Source organism: Podarcis raffonei, chromosome 3 (genome assembly GCF_027172205.1).
Source record: "Podarcis raffonei isolate rPodRaf1 chromosome 3, rPodRaf1.pri, whole genome shotgun sequence".
Classification (NCBI taxonomy): Eukaryota; Metazoa; Chordata; class Lepidosauria; order Squamata; family Lacertidae; genus Podarcis; species Podarcis raffonei.
The window spans coordinates 119,024,351-119,039,422 of record NC_070604.1 but is presented as its reverse complement, the minus strand read 5'-3'; the positions used below and the strand labels follow the sequence as shown (position 1 = coordinate 119,039,422).

Here is a 15,072-nt window from a genome sequence, read left to right as displayed (position 1 = left end):
ATATTAACCCCCAGGTATTTTACTTTCTTAACCAATGTTAAACCTGTCTCCTTCTGAAACCTCTCTTTCTCAATCGGTGTTAAATTTTTCACAAGAACTTTAGTTTTTAACTTGTTCAACTTAAATCCTGCCACATGACCAAATTCTTGAATCAGTTCTAATACTCTTTTAGTACTAGATTCTGGCTCCTGTAACGTCAATACTAAGTCATCTGCAAAAGCTTTCAGTTTATATTGTTTGGCTCCGACCTGTATACCTTTAATCAGACGGTCCCTTCTGATCATATTTAGCAAAACCTCCAGGACCGAAATAAAGAGCAATGGGGAAATTGGGCAGCCTTGTCGTGTCACTTTCTCTATCTTGAGTTCCTCTGTCACCACATTGTTAACTATTAGTTTAGCCTTTTGTTCTGAGTAAATTGCACTTATACCATTTTCAAACCCTTGACCAACCCCCATCCCCTGAAGATTTTTCTTCATAAAACTCCAAGAAATATTATCAAAGGCTTTCTCCGCATCTACAAAAATTAAAACTGCTTTAGTATTGATGTTCACTTGCAACTTCTCCAAAATGTTAATTATATTCCTCGTGTTGTCAGACAAGTGTCTACCTGGGAGAAAACCGGCTTGGTCCTTATGTATCTCTTCCACTAATACTTTTTTCAATCTTTTAGCCAAAATATCAGCAAATATTTTGTAATCCACATTGAGCAGGGATATGGGGCGGTAGTTCTTAAGTTGTGTCTTTTCAGACTCAGTTTTCGGTATAAGCGTAATATAGGCTTCCTTCCATGACTCTGGCGCTTTTTTCCCCTCCAAAATTTCGTTTTTATTCCTTCTCGACAAGTCAGCCAAATCTCCATAGTTAAAACTAAGATTCAAAAGATATTTCCAGACGTATTTCAAAGTTCCTCCAAATCTGGCGGTCCCCACAACTCCAGTCTCCTCCTGACCCAAGTCCAGGTCCCAAAGGTCAGTAAATCCCTGCATGAAGGGATCTATCCAACTTTCCTTCTCCAGTCCAAGCGGGGCTCCAATCCTCAAAATCTGACTTTCTCTAAATTCAATCATAAAAGGCATCAACTTATAGTCATCAAATTGCATCTGTAAGGCTGGGGCTCTCTCCCTCTCCACTTGTGCTACTTTAGGTTCCACGACAACAACTTTCTCCCCCGCCTTCTCCTCAATTTGCCATGTCAAAGTAGATCCCTGTATCGATTCCTGAATAGTTTCTGTATTAATATTCACTTTTTGTCCCAAATTAGTCACTTTTTGTTCCAAGTTATCAATTTTTATAGTCATCGCATCCGTCTTCTTATGGAGCTGTTCCAGTTAATCATTTATCTTACATAATGCAACCACTAAGGCTTCTTCTGTCAACATCTTAACGGTCCAAGGTCAATCCCAGATTCTCACAGTTTTTTATCTTGCAGCTGGAAATTCCCCCAGCTCAGCTCATGTAACAATTTCAAAGGCTTCCTCTAGGGGGAAACAATTTCTATTTGTATCAATCCTTTTAAGCACAGTTCAAGCAATAAAGTTAGTTTCAATTTTAAGTTACTTTTACTCCTTTTTAAACGCAGAAGGAGACAATGGAAACAATGTATTTCTCTTATTTAATTAACTGTCAACAAACGATCTATTCACAGTCAATGAGCATTTCCAAAACTTCAGTCTTACTAGCAGCCCGTTTCCAGGTTCAGAGCGGTGGTAATTTGACTTTCTTCACTCTCTCCTGCAGGCTTACGCGATCCAAAATTTCCCCCCTCTTCTCCTGCTTCCAAGGGGGGGTTGATGATTTTAGCCGATGGAAGTTTAATCCTTTATGGAAGGCTTTCCAAGACTTTAGCTTGCAGCCTCTTTGCTTCAGTCTATTTACAAAAGGGGAAGGTGGACTTCCTGTTTGAAACCTCCCCGTTTCGGTGCCAAATTAAGACGTTTAAAAATCCAATTTTCCGTTCTACTCACGGGTAGTTGTTTTAAGATCAAATTGTCCACAGGAAAAAAGTCAGCGCTCTCCGGCAACAGCAATGCGGCTTCACTCCGTGAAAAAAGCAGTCAATTCGAAGCACCGCGCCACTCACCCCACGTCGCTCCGGATCCCCGAAACCGGGTTTCCCCGCGAGTAGGGGAGGCGCAAAAGGTGCCAGCCGAATCCCACATTCACAGGCTTCTCCCGCCTGTGATTTTTTGTGGGTCCCCGCCTTCGCCGTGGCGGCCAGACCCTAATTTCCACGAAGCAAATTCCTCCCGATCAGAGGAATTCAGCCATTGCCGGAGGCGCTAACCCGGAAGTCAAACATTTCCCATTCTTCTTTATATTGTTGTCATCTCAATTTCTCAATTTCCCAATTACCGGTAACTTAACGATTTCAGGGTATTCCATTAATTTACCAGCCTTCTTTGGTCGGGACTGCATTGGGCTAACAGTATCCAAACGGTCGTCTTCTTCTTCTTCTTCTTCTTCTTCTTCTTCTTCTTTTACATTTCCAACATTTAAATGAGGTACAAGCCGTAAACTTTCAACCGTTCTTCCAAAGTCTTTCCCAATAGCAGGTACACCCTTGTGCAAATTAATTGAAACACATATACGTACATTAGTAACGGATATGACCTCCATTATTTTTAAGCAGCATTTGAACACTGCTTGGCATGCAGTCTACTAGTTTTGAACAGTCACTGTTGATTTTTGGATCCCTGTACCACACTTGAATCAGCGCCTGAAGGAGCTTCTCCATCGTGGTACGGTCTACAGCACAGAGACGACTTTTCATACACAGTGGTACCTCTGCTTGCAAATGGGATCCATTCTGGAGCCCCGTTTGCAACATGAGCAGAATGCAACCCACGTCTGCCTGTCTACGTGTGCGCGGGTCGCGATTCACCGCTTCTGCGCATGCGTGTGATGTCATTTTGAGTGCCTGTGCATGCGCGAGCGGTGAAACCCGGAAGTAACCTGTTCCACTACTTCTGGGTCGCCGCGGGACGTATCCTGAAAGAACGTAACCTGAACCGAACGTAACAAGAGGTATGACTGTAGCCCACAAATTCTCAATGGGATTTATGTCTGGGGAATTCCCTGGCCAATCAAGTACCTGTATTTGCTGATCTTTCATGAATTTCTTCACCACTTTCTAGGGGGCTAGATCCTGCTGCAATATCCCAGTACCACCAGGATACCTCTTTTCCAGCTCTGGAATAACTCTCTTTTGTAGAACCTCAATATATTGTGGCGAGCGCATCACTCCTTCTGTTGGCTGCAGGCTTCCGACACCATAATGATCAACCGACTTTTCATGTTTGTTTTGAGTACAGGATTATGAGTAAGACAAAAAAGAAGCTTTGTTTCAATTATTTTGCACAAGGGTGTAGCTTCACTCTCACCCTCCAGGCTCTGTCCTGCCTATGCCTGCCCCACTTCTGATCACTGTCTCCAGTATGTTTAACGTCAGAGGTTGGCTGCCCTGAATTTGAGCAATGCTACAAGAGCCTTACACATCAATCAGGGCGCCCATCGTTCTCCGAGCTGGTGCACTGGGGTGGAGCGACACTCGAGCATGGAGGAGGAAGAGTTGGGAGGCCGGAGACTCTGTGTTCCTTCACACACACACACCCTGCAGTTTCTCAGGCACATCTCTTTTGTCGTTCACTTTCCTTCTTGGGTGCTGCCAGGCCTCTCACATCCTATCAACTCGCACCCATGGGGCATTCTGTAGTTCTTTTCCCTCTCTTCCTTTTTCTCTCCATTGCTCAGGCAGGTAAGAAAAGCATTTTGTGTATGTGTGTGTATGTTTTTGGGGGGGGGTTCCTCTTATAGCCTTGGTTTGTCTTCTACGGGCTTATGCACAACTCCATTTCCTCCCACCTCTTTCCCCTGGGAAAACATGAAGTTTAGCACCAAAGGACAATCGGGTTGTCCATGGATTGCTCCAATTTAGCACTAAAGAGCAGTATTTCCAGGGGGGAAACAGAGTAGCAGTGGCAAAACCACTCAGACGCATGCCTAGAAAAGTGCAGGACACGCAGAAAAGTTCTCAGACCCGGGTTTTCTAGCCACGGGACATGCAGAAGTGTGGATGTACCCTAAGTGGAAGGGAGATGTTTTCCTCTCTTTTTCAAACTACTAGATATCCAGAGAAACTGAATGTGCAAATATTCAGGTCAGACAAAAGGAGGGACTTCTTCACGCAGAGAGTGATGATGATGATGATGATTTTATTTATACCCCACCCATCTGGCTGGGTTTCCCCAGCCACTCTGGGTGGCTTACAGCACATAAAAAAATTGTAAAACCCTTCCAAGGGAAAACCTGCTCTTTAGTGATACATCAGAACAAATGGCAATCTGGGGGGAACCCAAATTCCTGTTAGCTCCGATTGAGCACTAAAGAGCAGGTTTTTTTCCAGGAGGAGGATGGAAGCAGCAGAACAAGGGGAGGTGTAGATAAGCCAGTGTGTATATACATATGTTTTTATTGTGAAATCGGTTTGGGAAGCTTTATGAGAAGCGATTCGTAAAGGAAATTAAATGAATAAATATTCAACTGAACAGTGCTTTTGGGTTTACATATCTTTGTGGATAAAACATATTTTTGAATTTGCCAATTCAAAAGTAGATTATAAAGCAAAGTGAGTGCTAAATATGGCATTTTTGGTAAAGATTAGCAGGAGGAAATAAGTTAAAAAGTGCAATGGAAGCAGAGTATGCCTATTCACAGAACAAGATAAATGTTTATCCACACCAAAGTTGTAAAGATCAGAACGCATGGATGCTCAGAGCGCACAGTTAAACTATGAAACTCAATCCTGCGGAAGGCAGGGATGGCAACCAACTCAGATGACTATAAAAGAGGATAATAATAACAACAACAACAACAACAACAACAACAACAACAACAACAACAACAATAATAATAATAATTTATTATTTATACCCCAGCCACCCTGGGCGGCTTCCAACGGAATATTAAAATACAATAATCTATTAAACATTAAAAGCTTCCCTAAACAGGGCTGCCTTCAGATGTCTTCTAAAGATCTGGTAGTTGTTTTTCTCTTTGACATCTGATGGGTGTTCCACAGGGCGGGTGCCAATACCAAAAAGGCCCTCTGCCTGGTTCCTTGTAACTTGGCTTCTCACAGCGAGGGAACCATCAGAAGGCCCTCGGCGTTGGACCTCAGTGTCCGGGCAGAACGATGGGGAAAATCCATGGAGGGTAAGACTGTCAATGGCTATGTTCTGCTTCCACTGTGAGACGCAGTGTACCTCTGAATGTCAGTGTACTGCTGGGAAAGTAGGGAGAGTGCTCTGGTGCTCAAGTCTTGTGGACTTCCAAGAGACATCTTGGAGGAACCAAGGACTGAGCTAGGTGGACCTTTGGTCTGACCTATCAGGGTTCCTCTTATATTCACCTTACATTCTCCACTAGGTTGGCTGGGACTGGGAAGGAACCCGCCCGCTCTGTGTACCCCACTCTGCCGGCTTAAAATGGGAGCCCTGCTCATGGAGGGCAAGCTCCCTGGCACTGTAGCCCAGAGGAGAAAAACAAGGGCAGAGCCAATCAGGGATCCAAGTATTCGCAGTTACACCTTCCCCAGTTCCATCTGAACCGTGTACAGTCGTACCTTGAAAGTCAAACGGAATCCGTTCCAGAAGTCCATTCGACTTCCAAAATGTTTGGAAACCAAAGCGTGGCTTCTGATTGGTGGCAGGAAGCCAATCAGAAGCCACAGAAGCCCCATCGGACGTTCAGCTTCCAAAATATTGTTCGAAAACAGGAACACTCACTTCTGAGTTTCAATCGTTCAGGAGCCAATTTGTTCGGGAGCCAAGTATGACTGTATTGCAATAATAATAATAATAATAATTTATTTGTACCCCGCCTATCTGGCTGGGTTACCCCAGCCACTCTGGGCGGCTTCCAACAAAGATTAAAAATACATTAAAATGTCACACATTAAAAACTTCCCTGAAAGAGCTGCCTTCAGATGTCTTCTAAATGTCAGGTAGTTGTTTATCGCTTTGACATCTGATGGGAGGGCGTTCCACAGGGCGGGCGCCACTACCGAGAAGGCCCTCTGCCTGGTTCCCTGTAGCTTTGCTTCTCGCAGTGAGGGAACTGCCCAAAGGTCCTCGGCACTGGACCTCAGCGTCCGGGCAGAACGATGGGGGTGGAGATGCTCCTTCAGGTCTACTGGGCCAAGGCTGTTTAGGGCTTTCAAGCTCAACACCAACACTTTGCATTGTGCTCGGAAACGTCCTGGGAGCCAGTGTAGGTCTTTCAAGACCGGTGTTATGTGGTCCCGGCGGCCGCTCCCAGTCACCAGTCTAGCTGCCGCATTCTGGATTAGTTGTAGTTTCCGGGTCACCTTCAAATGCATATAGAGCGCATTGCAGTAGTCCAAGCGGGAGAAAACTAGAGCACGCACCACTCTGGCGCATGGGGTGCCCTCACTGTGGCCCAGTCCTTAAGATTTTAAGAAGAGCCTTCAACTGCATCAGGCCAATGGCACATCTAGTCCATCGTCTTGTTCTCACAGTGGCCAATCTGATGCTTGTGGGAAACTAGCAAACAGAATCCAAGCATAAGAGCCCTCTCCCTTCTCTGCAACTGGTCTCCAGCAACTGGTATTCAGAAGCATTGCGGTTGTGGACGCAGAACAGAGGCACCCAGTCATTGATAACCTCTTCTTCCTCCTCCATGAATTGTCTGGTTCTCTTTTAAAGCCATCCAAGTTGGTGAGCATCACTGCCTCCTGTGGGAGTGAGTTCCATAGTTTAATGGCACCGTGTGAAGTTCTTTTATCTGTCCTGAATCAGAGGGCACACATGCGCACCCTAGGCTAGGCCAGGGGTGTGCCCAGTAGCAATGGCCGCTCCCCTTCTTCTCTTAGCAAACACACGCACAGGACACCCGAAGCATAGCTGTCAACTGTCCCTTATTTGGTGGGAAACTCCCTTATCCCAGCGCCGTTTCCCGCTGCTGTCCCGGATTGATGATGTCCCTTAAATTTCCTGGGTTTCATGCTTGTCCGGCTCGGGAGGGAAGCAGCGGCTTGGGGTCCTCCGCCGCGAGAGAGTGAAAGAGAGCGTGCGCACGAGCTGCCGCATCTCTGTCTCTCCCTTTTCCCCCTCAGGGACACATCGTGAGGAGACGGGTGGCGGCGGCCAGGCAGACAGCCCCTCTCTTGCGAGACTTCTGCCACGCTGCCAGGGGAAGCCGGAGGCAGAAGCAGCGGTGGAGGAGGTGGCCTGAGGAAGGAGGAAGAGGAGGGGATGGGGAGGGACGCAGAAGGGGGGCACTTCAGCGGCCGTCGCGGTGCCGCAACCACCTCATGCCGGGCTCGTGGGCAGTGTGGGCAGTGTAGGCGAGAGTCTCTCTACCTCCCTGCCTCTCTCTCGGGCGGGGAAGAGCTGATGGAACTCCTCGCGCCAGGAGGATGACAGCAGCCCTTACGTGCTGCTTAGCATACCGTCCAACCAGTGCAGCATCTTAATGTAGTGATTTCCCCCTCTGCATTCCTTTCATAACTCCATTTTTATAAATCATTTGTCCATCCATAGTTCAAATTTTTACTACAAGTTTTCTGTCAATCCTACCAAGGTATGTAACTCTTTCCAATAGCTTTTCAAATAAATTATAAACTTTCCCCATTCTTTATTAAAGAGGTCCTCTTCCTGGTTTCTAATTCTGCCTGTAAGCTTTGCCATCTCGACGTCGTTCACAGTTTTGTCTGCCACTCTGCTTTGGTTGGAGTTATAGACCCTTAGGATCATCTAGTCCAACCCCCTGCAAAACACAGTCAGTCGCAGCAAAAGCAGCATGGCTCCATCAGTGCCGGATTTCTGCATAAGCTCAGCAAAATCCCTTATTTTGGCTGCTGATCCCTTATTTTCGAGGCTGCTGGTCCCTTATTTTCAAAACTGTAAGTTGACAGCTATGACCCGAAGCTGATGCCCAGAACCGTTTTTCCTGGTCCAGGACGGAGAAGGCAAACAGATACGCAGACCTGCATCCTCCGGGACGGCTACTGCAGGAGCAAATGCAACGAGACCACCTGGGCCATCCCAGAATTAGACCTTGGGACCTGCGCCAACGGGAAGCAGAGGTGTTGCCGACCTGAGGAGCTGGTAAGGGAGCCTGTAGCAGTGACACCAGCAGGGTTGTGGCAAATTCAGAACTGCAGGGTCTCTTTGTAGGGTTGCCAGGTGAGGAGCATCCCAGATCCTGAGATTTAAGGCCCAAAGCTGTTGACCTAGGGGTGGCCCCCTGATAGTGTCACAGCCCCTCCAAGTGTCCCTATTTTCCAGGGACAGATCCAGACTTAACAGAGTCCATCCCGGTTTCTGACTTGATCCTGGAATGTCCCGCTTTTCCTTCTGACGTCCCTATTTTTGATAAATGTTGGAGGGTATGAAGTTATGCGACTCCTGAGCCAAGGAGATAAGGAACTATACAACCTTTAGAAGACATCTGAAGGCAGCCCTGTGTAGGGAAGTTTTTTGTGGGGTTTTTTACTATTTAATGTTTTATTATGTTTTACATATGTTGGAAGCCTCCCAGAGTGCCTGGGGCAACCCAGTCAGCTGGGCAGGGTATATTAATATTATTTACTAATTACTAATAAATAAATAATAACTAATAATAATGGGCTTGGTCCAGTATATCTGAAGGAGCGTCTCCACCCCCATTGTTCTACCTGGACACTGAGCTCCAGCACCGAGGGCCTTCTGGCGGTTCCCTCCCTGCAAGAAGTGAGGTTACTGGGAACCAGGCACAGGGCCTTCTTGATAGTGGCACCCACCCTGGGAATGCCCTCCCACCAGATGTCAAAGAGAAAAACAACTACCAGACTTTTAGAAGACATGTGAAGGCAGCCCTGTTTAGGGAAGCTTTTAATGTTTGATGCATTACTGTATTTTAATATTTTGCTGGAAGCTGTCCAGAGTGGCTGGGGAAGCCCAGCCAGATGGGCGCGGTATAAATCATAAATATTATTATTATTATCTTATGATTTAAACATTAACATTAAAAATATGATAAAACATCAAACATAAATAATAATAATTGAATAGGATGTCCCTATTTTCATCAGAGAAATGTTGGAGGGTATGGTGCCATGGGGGAGACCCCAGCTGATGTCACTGGGCAGGCCCTGGAGACGGAAGTTCATTGGGAAAGGGGAGCAGAAGAGTGCAGACTCCCTTCACTGAGAGTCTATGCTATAATTTGCATCCAGCTTAAGCTTGAATGCTACATGCACTTCTTCTTCTTCTTCTTCTTCTTCTTCCTACTTGGAGGTTCAAGCCCTCCACTGGTCACTTGGAGGGGGCCAGGTAAACATCTCTATTCATGATAATCACAGCCATGCCCCACTCACATCCACAACCCTTCTAAGATTATACTGCCTTCTACGAATATACGATACGATATGATAATCTTTATTGTCATTGTCCCATACAGAACAACAAAATTGAAAAAATCTACATCAGACGTTCAAAAACCAACAAGCCTGCTATCCCAGCCTGGTTAACCCCCTAGAAACTCTGATACCCCATAATTAAATGCAATATACTCCCATAGAGACTACCTTAAAGGTAAAGGGACCCCTGACCATTAGGTCCAGTCGTGGCCGACTCTGGGGTTGCGGCGCTCATCTCGCTTTATTGGCCGAGGGAGCTGGCGTACAGCTTCCAGGTCATGTGGCCAGCATGACTAAGCCACTTCTGGCGAACCAGAGCAGCGCACGGAAACGCTGTTTATCTTCACGCTGGAGTGGTACCTATTTATCTACTTGCACTTGACGTGCTTTCGAACTGCTAGGTTGGCAGGAGCAGGGACTGAGCAATGGGAGCTCACCCTGTTGCAGGGATTCGAACCGCAGACCTTCTGATCGGCAAGTCCTAGTCTCTGTGGTTTAACCCACACTGCCACCCGCGTCACAGAGACTACCTTACACTGCGTTTAAAACCAAAATCACATTTGGGTAGAAACTGTTTCTCAGGCGGCTAGTCCTAGTCTTTATAACCCTGTACCTTCTTCCAGAAGGCAGAAGCTGAAAGAGATCATTTCCGGGGTGAGCACTATCCTGCGCTTTTTCTGCAGCTTTCTCATGACACCTGGAAGCATAGATTTGATCCAAGGTAGGAAAAGTGCACCCAATTATTCTCTCCACAGTCTTTATAACCCTGGGCAGCGTTGTTTTTCCCCTGACCATGCAGCTCCCAAACCACACACACAGACCATAAGTTAATACAATCTCAACAGTACAATGGTAAAATGCCATCAACAGGTCCTTTGAGATTATTTAAACAATATACAATACAATTTTTACAATTATACAATACACAATTATACAATAATAGGAATGCATTGCAACAATCAGTGCAGATCTCCTTGTGTTGCCCTTCAGCTGTAGCTACTATTTTCTGTGCACGTACCCGGGCAAACAGGTTGGAGTGCTCCAACATCTTAACTTAATTGGTGTTTTGTGCAAATTTCACCTTCACCCCATTTCCTTGAAACTAAAGCATATTGGGTTTTTCGGGGTTCTAAATCCTTCGCCCTGGAGCATACAGAGGCTAAAAGGCTCTCCTTTTATGCTGACTGGGCGCTCATCCACACCTTTGCTTGTGCAGTGCTAAGAAAGCACATGGCTGGGTGACGCTGTGGGTTAAACCACAGAACCTAGGACTTGCTGATCAGAAGGTTGGTGGTTCGAATCCCCGCGACGGGGTGAGCTTCCGTTGCTCGGTCCCTGCTCCTGCCAACCTAGCAGTTCGAAAGCACGTCAAAGTGCAAGTAGATAAATAGGTACCGCTCCGGCGGGAAGGTAAACAACGTTTCGGTGCGCTGCTCTGGTTCGCCAGAAGTGGCTTAGTCATGCTGGCCACATGACCCGGAAGCTGTACGCCGGCTCCCTCAGCCAATAAAGTGAGATGAGCTCTGCAACCCCAGAGTTGGTCACGACTAGACCTAATGGTCAGGGGTCCCTTTACCCTTTATGCTTTTTAGGCATGGGTGTGAGTGGTTTCGCACTCAGTCAAAGCAAATGACAACCCATGAGAAACCTGCTTGCCCATTGTTCCAATTCAGGGCTAAACTGTAGGTTTCTCAGCTGGGGTGGGGGAGCGACAGGGAAAACAGAGATGTGGATGAACCCTGACTCCAGGATACTGGAGACAAAGACCCTGCTATGGAAATAATGATAGGTCATGTGTTGGCTACTCTACTTCTCTGCCTGGCCCTATCAGTCCCTACGGTTGCCATACATCCCAGACATAGCCAGAATACTGCAGTTGGAAGCAATGTCTGGGCTGAGATCGTTTAAAAGTCCTAGAAAATCCGGATGTCTGGCAACCACTGTCGGAAGTGTAGATTTTGTGGTTTTTAATAATAATAATAATAATAATAATAATAATAATAATACTTTATTATTTATACCCCACACATCTGGCTGGGTTTCCCCAGCCACTCTGGGTGACTCCCAACAGAATATTAAAAACACGCTAAAACATCAAACATTAAAAACTTCCCTAAACAGGGCTGCCTTCAAGTGTCTTCTGAAAGTCAGATAGCTGTTTATTTCCTTGACATCTGGTGGGGGGGCGTTCCACAGGGCGGGCGCCACCACCAAGAAGGCCCTCTGAGATTTTGCAAAGAAAGCTCAACAACTTTTGTGTCCGGGTTTTCACTTTTTGAAATATGGCAACCCTATCAGCCCCCCACTCCACCCAGGGCTCAGGACAAGGGCTGGGGGGGGGGGAACAACACTCCTTCCTACTCCCTACAGATGGAAAATGACTACAGTGGTACCTCGGGTTAAGAACTTAATTCGTTCTGGTGGTCCGTTCTTAACCTGAAACTGTTCTTAACCTGAAGCACCGCGTTAGCTAATGGGGCCTTCTGCTGCCGCTGAACAATTTGTGTTCTCATCCTGAAGCAAAGTTCTTATCCTGAGGTAATATTTCTGGGTTAGCGGAGTCTGTAACCTGAAGCGTATGTAACCTGAAGCGTATGTAACCCAAGGTACCACTGTTCAGAGCTGCAAAAGGAGAATTGTTATGCTTTCATAGTCTGACTGCAAACATTCTCCCTTAGCTTCCCAGCCACCAGGAGATCTCAGATGGACCCCAGGCGTGACAATTGCCTTCCTTTCCTTTGGTGTGTTCTTCATTCGGGAAGGTAAGAAGGGAAGAAGGGCTTTGCCTTAGTGTCTTGGCTCTGCAGGCAGAGGGTTTGTATGACAGGACTCGGAAGGTCTCTTCCCTGAAGCCCCACAGAACGACCGCCAGAGTCCCTCCAGACACAATTTCTGTTCTCATCCTGAAGCAAAGTTCTTAACCCGAGGTACTTATTTCTGGGTTAGTGGAGTCTGTAACCTGAAGTGTATGTAACCTGAAGCATCTGTAACCTGAAGTACCACTGTAAATATATAAAGAGATATTTGAAGATGGCTCTCATACCTCCTTTGAGTCTCCTCTTTTCCAGGATAAACATACCCAGCTCCTTCAAGTGCTCCTCATAAGGCTTAGTTTCCAGACCATTGATCACCTTGGCTGCCCTCCTCTGCACACGTTCCAGCTTGTCGACATCTTAAATTGTGGTGTCCCGAAATGGACACAGCATTCCAGGTGTGGTCTAAGATGGAACAGAGCAAAACCTCTTACTTCCCTTGATCTGGACAATATACTTCTGTTGATGAACCTGGAGTGATACTACAGTGGCTGCTCCAAGGCACTGTGGGTAATTAAAATGACTTCTGGAAGCTAAGTCTGCAGATGCCGCACGTCAAGCCCCATAGGACCATGAAGGTCATGGGGGGACCTTGAGATGGTCATCATCACTCAGCATAGACTACCTCACAGGGTTGTTGTGAGAATAAATGGGAGGGGAATGGGGGGGGAGAACCATGGGTATCACACTGAGCTCCTTGAATGGTCTCCACCCCCATCGTTCAGCCAGGACACTGAGGTCCAGCGCCGAGGGCCTTCTGGCGGTTCCCTCATTGCGAGAAGTGAGGTTACAGGGAACCAGACAGAGGGCCTTCTCGGTGGTGGCGCCCGCCCTGTGGAACGCCCTCCCATCAGGTGTCAAAGAGATAAACATCTACCTGACATTCAGAAGACATCTTAAGGCAGCTCTTTCAGGGAAGTTTTTAATGTGTGACATTTTAATGTATTTTTAATCTTTGTTGGAAGCCGCCCAGAGTGGCTGGGGTAACCCAGCCAGATAGGCGGGGTACAAATAATAAATTATTATTATTATTATTATTATTATTATTATTATTATTATTAGGGTTGCAAGCTGCAGAAATGGCTGCCAGGATTCCCCTAGGACTGGGGAAAACAAGCTTCGCCATCCTATCATCATCATAATAATAATAATAATAATAATAATTTATTATTTTTACCCCGCCCATCTGGCTGGGTTTCCCCAGCCACTCTGGGCAGCTTCCAACAAAGATGAAAAATACACTAAAATGTCACATATTAAAAACTTCCCTGAACAGGGCTGCCTTCAGATGTCTTCTGAATGTCAGGTAGATGTTTATCGCTTTGACATCCGATGGGAGGGCGTTCCACAGGGCGGGCGCCACTACCAAGAAGGCCCTCTGCCTAGTTCCCTGTAACTTGGCCTCTCGCAGTGAGGGAACCACCAGAAGGCCCTCGGAGCTGGACCTCAGTGTCCGGGCAGAACGATGGGGGTGGAGACGCTCCTTCAGGTATACTGGACCAAGGCCGTTTAGGGCTTTAAAGGTCAACACCAACACTTTGAATTGTGCTCGGAAACGTACTGGGAGCCAATGTAGGTCTTTCAAGACCGGTGTTATATGGTCTCAGTGGCCACTCCCAGTCACCAGTCTAGCTGCCGCATTCTGGATTAGTTGTAGTTTCCGAGTCACCTTCAAAGGTAGCCCCACATAGAGTGCATTGCAGTAGTCCAAGCGGGAGATAACTAGAGCATGCACCACTCTGGCGAGACAGTCCGAGACAGTCTGCAGGCAGGGAGGGTCTCAGCCTACGTACCAGATGGAGCTGGTAAACAGCTGCCCTGTGTCTCCTCTGCGTCTCCTCTTTTCCAGGCTAAACATACCCAAGTCCCTCAACTGTTCCTCATACAGCTTGGTTTCCAGACCCTGGATCATCTTGGTTGACCTCCTCTGAACATCTTCCAGCTTGTCAACATCCTTCTTAAATTGTGGTGCCCAGAACTGGGGCCTGACCAACTCAGAATGCAGCAGGACCACAACTTCCCTTGATCAGGACACTATGTTGATGCAGCCTAGAATCACATCAGCTTCTTTTGCTGCTGCATCACGCCGTTGACTTGTGTTAAGCTTGTGGTCCACTAAGACCCTTAGGTCTTTTTCAACTGGCAAGCCCAGTTGTGCGTCTGATTATTCCTGCCTAAGTGCAGAACCTTTCGTTTATCCGTAGTGAGACTGATTTTTTGTAGTTTAATAGTTTTGGCCCAGGACTCCAATCTGTCAAAGCCCTCTTGAACCCTGATTCTATATTCTGAGGTATATTCTCCTCCCAGTTTGGCACCATTGGCAAATTTGAGAAGTATATTCCTTTATCCCCCCAAAATAAAAAAAAAATTGCCAGTAGCACCTTGGAGACCAAACTAAGTTTGTTCTTGGTATGAGCTTCCATGTGCATGCACCAGACCTATATATAGTGAGTGGGTGGGGAGGGGTATTACTCAGAAGGGTGTTGGGAATGGGTGATTTTGGCTGATAGGTGTGGTAAACCTGTTGACGACTGTTAACGACTGCAATTGGTCTTACAGGAAAAAGCAAGGGATGCAATGGCCAAAAATAGCTTTATCATGTATAATGAGATAAGAATCCAATGTCTCTCCATGGCTTTAAGTTACAATTCAGCAACTTCTCTTTCCAGTCTATTTTGTTGGACATTTTAATTTTTTTTATACTGTACAGTGGTACCTCAGGTTAAGAACTTAATTCATTCTAGAGGTCCGTTCTTAACCTGACACTGTTCTTAACCTGAGATACCACTTTAGCTAATGGGGCCTCCTGCTGCCACCGCGCGATTTCTGCTCTCATCC

General features: G+C 46.5%; 1 protein-coding gene across 2 annotated transcripts in view; it reads left to right on the top strand.

Annotated features, from left to right (window-relative positions):
- Positions 1–871: 871 nt before the first annotated feature.
- The window catches only part of LOC128411434 (zinc finger protein 850-like), a 150,194-nt gene continuing 135,993 nt past the window's right edge, over positions 872–15,072 (top strand). For both annotated transcript variants that reach the window (XM_053383740.1, XM_053383739.1), the window contains exon 1: positions 872–971. The gene's annotated coding sequence lies outside the window, so the exon portion shown is untranslated. The remainder of the gene's footprint in view (positions 972–15,072) is intronic.